Below are 10,127 nucleotides of genomic sequence, written 5' to 3'. Positions count from 1 at the left end.
TGCAGTCTCTGGAATGGATAGAGGGGCCGGGGGGGGGGTGTTTGGGTGGTGTTTTAACTACTCTACCCTGATTATGTGTAGCACATATCATGCACCCTTGTATCAGGCTTTCAATACAGGTGGAGAATCCTGGTGCCACCCAATGTTTCTGCATCACACTCATCACACCCGTTTTAGATTGGTGTGTCGGCCCATGTAGTATCTGGGCAGATGCTGGGTACAGTGCCCTTGGATGGCATCATCATGTCCCTTTCCCCCATACCCCATTTGCTTCATTCAGGCATGCACTTTCCTTTAACCACTTATCAACCTCCTCCTTTTGAGCCTGAGCCTGCATTTGGGATAAGATGTCCTCCGACACAAAGGGGTTTTTAGGGACACTTATCTGATGTACTGTTGACCCTTGTTGCGGCTTACAGGCTGCTGTTTTTGCCGCTGCATCTGCCATCGCGTTTCCTCTACTCACCTGGTCGGTGCGTCTGGTATGTGCTCTTACCTTTATGACAGCTACTTTTTGGGGTAGTTGTAGTGCATCAATTAACTGCTGGACCGCATCAGCATGCTTAATGGGGTGTCCTGCTGCCGTCAGGAAACCTCTTGACTTCCATATGGGGCCAAAATCATGCGCTATACCGAATGCGTACCTAGAATCTGTGTAAATGTTAACAATACTACCTTCTGCTAGTTTACAGGCCTCGGTTAGGGCCCTAAGTTCGGCCTCTTGAGCCGATTGGTGTGGGAGCATTGGTTCTGCCTTGATTACTGCATTGAGGGAGACAACTGCATATCCAGTATGGAAGGTACCTGAATCGTCCTGATGACGGGATCCATCTACAAAAAATTCAAAATCTGCATTTTGCAATTCATGTTCAAATACAGTAGATAAACCTGCTGTTTCTTGTGCCATCATTTGTACACAGTCATGAGGAACTTCCTCTCTTGGATCTTCCTTAAAAAGCACAGTACCTGACCCCTCCTTTAGATCCGAGAGAGGTAACAAAGTTGCTGGATTCAGGGTAGTACACCTCTGTAAAGAAACATTGGGAGGCATTAACAGTGCACATTGTAACCTAAGATGACGTGCTGCTGAGAGGTGAGCGGGTTGCACTTGGTTCAATATAGTGTAGACATCATGAGGTGCTAGAACGGTGAGCGGGTGGTCAAGAACAATGTCTGCGGATTTATGGAGTAATAGTCCAACAGCATGCAGAGCACGTACACAGGATGGTGCACCTCTGGCTACCGCGTCTAATCTGCCACTAAAATAGGCAACAGGTCTCTGATTATCACCGTGTGTTTGAGTTAAAACTCCTGCTGCATGTCCGGCTTGTTCATGAAGATACAGAGTAAATGGGAGCTCATAATTAGGGGTACCCAAAGCTGGAGCAGCCAAAATACGGTTTTTGAGAGAATAAAAACAGTCTATTGCCTCTGGTGTTAGTACAAAAGGTATTGGAGTAAGACAGTCATAGAGGGGCTGCATCAAAATAGAGACGGCATGAATCCACTGTCTGCAATAGGAAACAAGTCCAAGAAAAGTTCTGAGGGCTGCAACATTAATGGGGACGGTGAATGCCTGTACTGCTTGTTTGCGTGCATTTGTTAAATGACGAGCTCCTGGTGTAATGCAATGTCCCAAAAAGGTGACTGAAGATTTACAAAACTGAAGCTTATCTTTCGATGCCTTGCAGCCAGCGTGATAGAGAAACAACATAAGCGATATAGTTGCACTATGACATGGTTTCCTGGAGGGGGCACAAATGAGCAGGTCATTGACATATTGCAAAACAACGATATGTGGTTCAAACCATCCCTCCAGTATTTCCTGCAGACTTGCAGTGTACATTGTGGGTGAATTCTGGGCACCCTGTGGCAACACTGTCCATGTATATTGACTACCCTGGAATGTGAAAGCAAACAAGTACTGGCAGTCAGGATGTAATGGTACACTGAAAAATGCATTTTCAAAATTGACCACTGAAAAGCAAAGAGAGTTAGAAGGTATCTGTGACAGAAGAGTATGCGGGTTGGGCACAACGGGTGTTAGAAGCTCTGTGGCTTTGTTAACCAACCGGAGGTCATGGACCATTCTATATGCGGCTGGTTGTCCTGGCACGCTCTTTTTCTTTACTGGGAACAGGGGAGTGTTGCAAGGGGACTGAGTTTTGACTAGGACTCCTCTGTGCAGTAATTTTTGGACTTGCTGGGCTATGGCATTCTCCTGAGCCGAGCTAAGGGGATACTGCTTCTGTTGAGGTAAGATTGCTCCTGGTTTTAATTTTACCATTACTGGTTGAACTCTTAACCTACCAACATCTGTTTTGTCTGAGGCCCAAAAATCATGTGGCACAGCCTGCTCTAATATCGGGGGAAACTCATTTTTCTCTTCTATGCTGGCAATATCTAGTGACATAATTTTGCAAAGGGTACTTGGTTTTAAACCTGGGGTCATGGTGACAGTGCCATCGGGATGATATTCAATATGTGCTTGTAATTGGGACAACACATCATTTCCCAAAAGATTACATTGGCCTTGGGGCGATACCATGAGCTGGCTATGTACAGTAGCTCCTTGAATTTGCAGGGGAATTCTCTTAGTGACAGGGAGCAGGATAGACGGGGAAATGAAGGGGGTGGCAATGACATGATGTGAAAAATCAGTGTCAGTATATGGCCAATCACCTTGCGTAATTACTGAATTGTCGGCCCCCGTATCTACTTGGAAATCGATTTCATGTCCCCCTGGTAGGTTCACCTGCACTATACAACTGGGAGTTGGGGGTAAGGAGATGAGGGAGTTCATGTGCAAGCTACCCTCATCCTATGGGGGCGTTGTTTGGTCAGCTGGAGGACCCGTACTCTGAGCATTTGGATACGGGTTGGTCCTACAGTCCTTTCTAAAATGTCCTGGCTTTTTACATCCGTAACATAGTTTCTGTCCCCCTCCTGCAGTCCGTCCTTTGTCTTTGTTGTTTCTAGGGGTAGTCTCTACTATGTGTACTCTGGCAGCTCTCTTTGCCTGCGCCATGTCATGCTGTGCCCCCTGGGCTATTCTAGCCAAATCCTCTGCTTTCACTGATCTCCACTCTGGTCTACTTGCTTTTACCTTCTCTGCAATCTCCTTCTTTAGTCCATTCATGAAAGCACTTGCTAATACCCTCTCACTAGTCTTATTTTCAGGAATAAATCCCATTTCTGACCAAGTTCTCTTGAGTGCCCAAAAGTAATCTTTGGGGTCTTCTTCCTTACCTTGAACCCGGTCTTCTAGTGTAACCTGCCTCTCTGCCTGTCTGTCTTTACATGCCTTTACCAACGCTGCTGCGAATAGGACTCTGGCTGCTGCATCATTAGATTCTGCATCTACGGGTCCGGTCCTATTGACATACTGTTTTTTTGTCTCATCTATCAACCTATCATAGCGGGCTTCATCTGCCAATTTTCCCTTAATTACCCCCTGTAGATCCAACCTAGTTGCATTGTACGTATCCTGTATGGTTCTTATCATTCTGGCAAAACCCATAGGGGACTGGGACTGATCTGGCAGCTGGGAGATCAACGCCAACTGCTCTGAAGGACTCCATGGTCTATACATTAACATTGTACGAGCTTCCTGACCTGGAACCACTGCATTCCCCCCTGCTGCTGCTGCTGCTGCTGCTACTGCTCCCGGTGCTCCGGGCACAACTACCGTCCTCATTGGGAATAATCTAGCTGGGTGGGGTCTCGGTCCTCCACATGCCACACAGATGTCTACTGTCAAGGGATTCTGCTGTCCACATCTGGGGCAAACCCAACAATTGGGTTCCTGGGAATTCTGATACTGGGGTGGGGGTGACGTCGGGAGCGGACAGGGAGGAAAATCTGTCATTCCAGTTTTTGTCAGTCTGTAACATCCGTCTCCTAGTTCTTCAATCTTTCCTTCAAAATAAGCGCATGAATTCATCCATACATCTACTGTCTTCAACAGACCCTTATCTTTCAGCCATCCATGATAGGAGTTAAAGAAGGATTTCCATTTCTCTCCATTCATCTCTCCATTCTCATTCATTCCCGCTTTACTCAATATTTTGTCAATTCCAATCAGTGCCTGTTTCCCTTCTCTGCGTACTACTAAGTCTTTGGCTATAATGCCTTCCTTGGCATTTTGGTTCCCCATACTTTTGGTTCTCCTCACTTAGAAGAGACTCCTCAGTCACTTAGACAATGGTCACTTAGACAATGGGCCACAAAGGTTTCTGAACCATTCCACTACTAGCCTTCCAGGACTTATACGCCAGCCAGAAAAACAGACCAAAACACCAATTCCGAGACACACCCACAACACAATCTTCGGATCCATACTGTCATTCTTAAGTTCTCCAAAGGATAGAAAGCAGGACTGTCAATTTATCTGAGGGATTCTACTGGTTCAAAGGGACCTGAGCCAGAAAACAATCTGTGAATTACCTGGGGAGCCGACCGCTCGGGGGTGAGGGAGTCTCTTCTATGCAGTGATATAATTATGTAGAATATAACAGTTATTCTTACCTCAGCGCTGTATATATCACCAACAGAGAGCTTCACTCGTCCCACGTCTCGGACCAGTCGAGCACCCCTGGGTAGATTAACTCAAGGTCCCTGTTCGAGGCGCCAGCTGTCGTCACTGCATTCTGGGTCTTCTATCCTTTGGATTACGATATCGGAGAGAATGAGACACAGAACAGGATGTTTGTGTCTAAACATGCTCTAAACTTTATTACAAAACACAGGGTTAATATACACCCTGAAGGCAGGAAACGGATTTGCCATATATGGTTCGATTATACAGTTTAGCTGAACAAGCGAGAAAGCTAGTTTCTGTATGCTTTAAAATATTTAATTAGACGTATCTGGCTAGCAAGGCCACGTTATCTTCTTGCAAGAACACATTATTGCTACAAGAAGAAACATCTGACCAGGGAGGACACGTTATTGATACAAGAAGGAACATTTCAGCTTGCTGTTATTTTCAACTAAAATAACGGTCAGACTTATATAGCATAGATGGGGTCTTTAAACTTGAGGGACTCCATCTTCTGCTATAACAATGATATGGGGCTGCATGTCAGGTAAAGGCACTGGGGAGATGGCTGTCATTACATCTTCAATAGATGCCCAAGTTTACATTGATATTTTGGACAGTTTTCTTAACCCATCAATTGAAAGGATGTTTGGGGATGATGACATCAATTTTCAAGATGATAATGCATCCTGCCATAGAGCAAAAACTGTGAAAACATTCCTTGAAAGAAGACACATAAGGTCAATGTCATGGCCTGCAAATAGTCCGGATCTCAATCCAATTGAAAATCTTTGGTGGAAATTGAAGAAAATGGTCCATGACAAGGCTCCAACCTGCAAAGCTGATCTGGTAACAGCAATCAGAGAAAGTTGGAGCCAGAATGATGAAGAGTACTGTTTGTCACTCATTAAGTCCATGCCTCAGAGACTGCAAGCTGTTATTAAAGCCAGAGGTGGTGCAACAAAATGCTAGTGATGTATTGGAGTGTTCTTTTGTGTGTTTGTTTTTCATGATTCCTTGAATGATTCATGAATTTTTTCCTCAGAGTTGAGTGATTTCATAATTTTTTCCCTCTGATTGGTCTGAAAAAAATTACCCTTACTGAGTACCACATTTTTTTATCTTGATTTCTTTTAATGTTTCTTAAAGCCATAAAGTTGTCATTTGAAATGACTTTAGGTTTGTGCCATGTCCGTGATCTGCTTTTTTTCAACAACATTAAACAACTGAATGAACATCCTCCGAGCCCGGTGATTCCATAATTTTTGCCAGGGGCTGTATATGTACACCGCAGTGTGGATAAACCCAATAAATAAAATAGATAATACTATGGTTTTGGCCAGAAAATGAAAAAAAAAATTAGAATGTTAGTCATCTTCTACAAAACTTTAAAAAAAGGTAACCTATGAATAGCATAATGCACCGACATAGCCATCCGCACTACGTGCCCTGCACTCACAGAATATGTATATAAGCATTTCTGTTACCACAGGCATACCTATGTAATATATTAAATTATGTTATATTAAAAATTGCCAAGTATAGTATGAAATAAAAATAAATCCAACAGCATTCACCACGACAACAATGTTTAGATAGAAATAAACATATTTGGCTAGTAAAAGGGTAATTTGAGTTTAGTAATGACATCTGCTCTTTCAGCAGTGATATTTTTTCTTTATTTTTTCTTCTTATCACTATATTTAAAAAAAATATAAAAAATCTTGCAATTTTCACACTAGCCACTAAGCCTAATAATTAGTGTTGAGCCACTCCCGTAGTGTTCGAGTTTGGTTCGGTTCGTCGAACACCCGTGTGTTCGCCGAACTGTTCGTCGAACTGTTCGTCGAACACCTTCGAACACCGTTAAAACCAATGGCAGGCAAACAAAAACACATAGAAACACATAGAAAACACCTTCAAAGGTGTCCAAAAGCTGACAAACTGCTCAGAAGACACAACTAACACATGGAAAAGTGACAAGTACATATAGTCATGCGAAAAGAAAAGAGGTGGAGGAGTAAAAGGAGGGGGAGACACAAATATAGGCATGTCATGCCCTTCTAAAATCCAAAAAGTGAGAAGCCGACACGTTCAGTCCGCTCCTGCCCGTGCCACGTCCGTGTCGCCGGGTTTGTGCCAGAGCCGCGGTGAACCCTGACGGCCAGCCCCCCTCTCCCAATACTGGTGCCTGTCCGCTGGTGGGTCGAGCGAGCCCCCCTGTGGTGGAGGCAGCTCTAAGCTTTTTAATTTAAATTGTCTCTCTAATTTGAATGAATACACTTTAAATCCATTTACAAGGATCTATTGGAGGGCAAGTCTCATGCCAGCAGCCGCATAATTCCAGCTCCAGTAGCGTCCACTAAAGCTGCTGCAGTTAAAAAGCTTTTATAAGGATCGAGCTCGGCTGTCCACCGCAAAGCATCCTACTGCCAGTCCCAGCCCCTATGCCTTGGGGTGCCTCCTGATGCTCTTCACTGAGTATCCCGTGGTCCCGAAGCATTTCCTTTGAAAAAATTAAGTGTCCAAACTACAGGTGGTGTAGCTTGCTTAACAGCCGGGATAATCCGCTGACTAGCAGACACTGCTACTAGGCACAAAGTATTTCCTGGGCTAGATGCAGTTAAAAATTTGTAATTAGATACTCTCGTTGGATGCTGAGAAAGCATTCCATAGAGTCTCCTGGCACGCCATATATGATTCTCTTAAAAAGCTTGGGGTAGGGGTCTAGGGGACCCTTTTATAGCCAAAATCACGGCCCTGTATCACAATACGTCACCTAGGCTGAAGATGAATGGAACTGTAGCACCCTGAGGGCTCGGTTGCTACAGAGGTATTGCACCTCACCCAGAGGTGTGATATCTCACTCTCAGGTAAGGATGGAGTGTGGATCAGGACCCGACACCTGCATGCATTACACCACATTGCCGTGGGGCAGGGCGACCAATATGCCTCTGAGATGGGCACGACAGTCCCTGTCCCTGGCTGGAGTGGGGGGAGGGAACACTGAGGAAGGGGAACCCTGTAGTGCAGGAGCAGGGAGGAAGCAGTTCCTGGGTGCATTGAGAAGGGAGTATAAAAGGTGGGCACCATCTTAGTTCAGTGCAGAGAAGTCTGAGCAGAAGTGGCAGGGAGCAGGGGCTCTGCATGAGCTCTGCTCCGGAGGCGGGCCTAGTAACAGAGGCCCAGGCCTGGAAGAGGGAGAAGGAAGGAAGAGGAGCGGAGAAGGCTCCAGGAATGAGGAATGAAGGGATCCCAGGGGTGCGGACGGGCGAGTCGCCACCGCACGCCCGAATCCACCTGCGTGGAGGGGTCAAGCCAAAGGGGGAGACCGGTCCCCGAAACTAGTGGAGGCAGGAAACGACCCTCAGCTAGAAACCGGAGGCTCTGACATTTTATGTGGCTCAGCCCCTCGCTACACCCGCTAGGAAGGCACCACATAGGGTCAGGGAAACTGGCGCCAAGTTTACCAAGAGGAGGCCCGAGGCAGCCGGACAGAAGGGTTGGTAAGAAAGGCCAGACAAAGGACACACAAAGGGGGTCCTGTGAAGCGCTCCAAAGTTATCTGGGAGTTGTCTGAGCCCCTCACCTGGTGAGCACAGTACGACGTGGGCAGCCGTTACCTGCAGACGTGGTCTGGATAATAAGAACTGTGAGTAAAGGCCCTGGACTGCATCACTGACTCCGTGTCGTTACTGCTGCTGCCCTGCACCATCACCCCCATCCTCCGCATACACTGCCCTGAGGCTATACTCCTCCCGTGGGGAGTTATGCTACGCTCTGCTGCACCCACAACACCAGCCTCAGCGGTCTGCCCTGCAGCGGCGGTTCACTCTGACCGCAATCCACGGGTGGCGTAGTCGGACATTTAAACATCAAAACCACATAAATAGTTCCGCCACTGGTTTGACCACCCTGAGCCACGGAACCGGGTCGCCGCCACGAAGACTACAACCACCAGCATCCACCAAAAAGGGTCCGGCTCCGGGTGTCCCAAGGCCCAGGGGGTGCATCAGAACATTTTCATCACCTTTCACAATCACCAATGGGACAAGGCAGGGATGTCCTCTGTCCCCTCTCTTATACATCCTAGTGACGGAGCACCTGCTCTCATCAATTCGCCATAACCCCAATATTAGGTGGATTGAGGTGGGAGGCACCGAGTACAAGTGCTCTCTATTTGCTGATGATGTCCTAGTATATATCACTCAATCACATATATCCATCCATTCTGTTATGGCTGAAATAGATCACTTTGTTACATGGTCAAATTTTAAAATCAATGCAGCGAAGTCTGAGGCCCTCGATGTCTCCCTCCCCAAATCCATATAGGATTCCATCCAGTCCAACTTTCCCTTTGCCTGGCCCTCACAGGGTATCAAATACTTAGGAATTCCTATTCATAGAGACCTCTCCCATCTATGTTATCTTAATTTTGGGCCCTTTATTGAACAACTCCATACAGACCACGGTTGGCAAGTTAGAACTGTAAGATTCACTACATGAACCACTGGTGTTTTGTGGAAAAGCACATGTACACTGTGTTCCAAATTATTATGCAAAAAGTGTTTAGGAGTGATAAGGGAAGAATTTGTTTGTTTGTCAATTAAACTCATTGATGGTGATGTGTGTCAGGGCTCTTTATATCACTGTAAGCAATTGCAGACACCTGTGCTAATTAGTTTGGCAGGTGTGTCCAAAGAAAGGCAAGACTACTTAAGAAGGCTGTCTCACATTATTAAGCAGCCTACATTTTCTGCCAAAATGGGAAAGAAAAAGGATGTGTCGGCTGCTGAGAAGCAACAAATTGTGGAGTGTTTAGGTCAAGGCATGACTACAATCAACATTGTGCGATGATCAGGATGAAGTGTCTTGGCAATCAAGAAGCATGTAGCTGATTCACAGTACACACGTGTGCGTGCTGATAAGGGCAAATTGAGGACTCTTTCCTACAGGCAATTACGTCAGGTTAAAAGAGCAGCGGCAAAAAAGCCTTGTCATAGCAGCAGACAAGTTTTTGAAGCTGCTGGTGCCTCCAACGTCCCCCGAACAACAAGATGCAGGGTCCTTCAGAGGTTTGCAGCTGTGCATACGCCATCCTGTCGACCTCCTCTATCCACTTCACACAAGCAGAAACGGCTCCAGTGGGCTAAACATTACATGAAGACTGATTTCAAAACTGTTTTGTTCACGGATGAGTGCCGTGCAGCGCTCGATGGTCCAGATGGATGGAGTGGAGGATGGCTGGTTGATGGACACCCCACGCAAACACGGCTACAGCGCCAACAAGGAGGAGGTGGAGTAATGTTTTGGGCTGGAATCATGGGGAGAGAGATTGTCGGCCCCTTTAGGATCCCTGAAGGCGCTAAAGATGAACTCCATAATGTATGTGGATTTTCTCAAACAGCACTTCCTGCCATGGTTCAAGAAGAAGAACCGTGTATTTCACAGCAAGATCATTTTTTTGCATGATAATGCACCATCTCATGCTGCACATAAAACATCTGCATCTCTGGCTGATATGGGCATAAAAGGGGACAAACTTATGGTGTGACCCCCATGCTCCCCTGACCTCTACCCCATTCAG

The sequence above is a fragment of the Phyllobates terribilis genome, unplaced genomic scaffold (assembly GCF_046119375.1).
Source record: "Phyllobates terribilis strain yellow unplaced genomic scaffold, ASM4611937v1 Scaffold_3__8_contigs__length_932513732, whole genome shotgun sequence".
Classification (NCBI taxonomy): domain Eukaryota; kingdom Metazoa; phylum Chordata; class Amphibia; order Anura; family Dendrobatidae; genus Phyllobates; species Phyllobates terribilis.
Note: the sequence above shows the minus strand (reverse complement) of the source record.